At 37.1% G+C, this 1,468-nt stretch overlaps 1 protein-coding gene across 4 annotated transcripts in view; it reads right to left on the reverse strand.

The window, feature by feature from the left end:
• CD109 (CD109 molecule) overlaps nucleotides 1-1,468 on the reverse strand; it is a 156,084-nt gene that overhangs the window by 128,143 nt on the left and 26,473 nt on the right. The gene's annotated exons all lie outside the window — the stretch shown is intronic.

Consider the following 1,468-nt stretch of genomic DNA (forward strand, 5'->3'; position numbering starts at 1 on the left):
CTTCCACTGATTTGTATTGCCACCTGAGCAGAATCTTCTAGTTTGTCAATATCTTTTCTCCATTTCCTTAGTGGGAAACATGGGCATCCAGGATTAATTACATTCTCCAGCCTTACATGCAGCTGGGTGTGACCATGTTTATGTTCATGTTCATAAGTTGTTAGTGGAAGTAATGTGTACAACCTTCAGGAAATGTCTGGAGGACATGCCTTTTCCCATTCTTAACCTGTTTTCTTCTAGTGGAATACAGACATGTTGGGTGGAGCAGGAAAAGCCACCTTGAGCCATTAGTTGAGTTTAGAAAAGTAGGCCATGCACAGTTGTATAAGAAGATAGAAGTCTGGGTCCCTGACTTCCTCAGGATTACTAGGTGAGAGAGAAATAAATATATATCTTGTTTGAGCCATTGCTATTCTGAGTTTTCTGTCACTCACAGAAAAAATTCTAAATTATCACATTTATATCAATGCCATAAATGCTTCAGTTTACTTCTGAGCTTTCATTTCTCTTCTATTGAATTATTTGTCTATCTTGGGCCAGGCACCACATACTTTTAGTTTTGTATCAAGTTTTGATGTCTAATAGGTACATTGCCTCTCCTAGTTCCATTTCAAAATTGTTTTTGGCTGTTCTTTGATTATTACTCCTCCATATGAACTTTAGAATCTGTCTAGTTCCATGGGGAAAAGCATGATGGCATTTTATTTGAGTGTCATTTAACTTATAGATTTATATAGGGAGCATCAACACCTTTATGAAATTTAATGTTCCCATACATGAGCATGGTATATAGCTCTATATTTATGTTTTTATGCTCTACAATAACATTTTGTACTTTTTCTCCATAAAGATCTGCTTATCCTTTGTCAGATTTATAGTCCTTCATGTTGTTGTAAATGGTATATTTATTGCATTACCTAATGGGTTACTGATGGTATAAAAGTTACCATTAATTTTTGTATGTTGATCTTATGTTCCGCAACCCTACTGAACTCTTACTAGTTCTAAGAATTTTTCTGTAGAGTCTCGTGAATTTTCTATTAATTAGTTTCCACCAAGCAACCAAAGGGACATGAAAAAAGTAGAGTTGAATTGACTTGATGGTGACAGCATCAAAAGTCTTGAAACAGAAGAAGAGTAGAAGTACAGGCAAGAAATTCCGGTGCCAGGATAGAGCCTAATCAGTAACATGATGACAGGACTAACGAGGCAGAGCTGAAATTCTGGATATAAGCTAACACACCTCAGGGGGATATGCTTGCACTGGAGCCATGAAATGAGAGCTGGGTGGAGGCCAGGAGGGTAATGGAGGGTCTGGGTAGATTCAAGCATCAGAGGCAGTAACTAAATCAGACAACAACATTTTGGCAGATCATTTATGGCAGATTAGTTTAATCCAAAAATAGAATTTTTCCAATCTGAAGACACATGGAAGCAGAAGTTGTTTTATCTTAGATGAGACACTGGA

The sequence above is a fragment of the Hipposideros armiger genome, unplaced genomic scaffold (genome assembly GCF_001890085.2).
Source record: "Hipposideros armiger isolate ML-2016 unplaced genomic scaffold, ASM189008v1 scaffold_162, whole genome shotgun sequence".
Taxonomy (NCBI): Eukaryota; Metazoa; Chordata; class Mammalia; order Chiroptera; family Hipposideridae; genus Hipposideros; species Hipposideros armiger.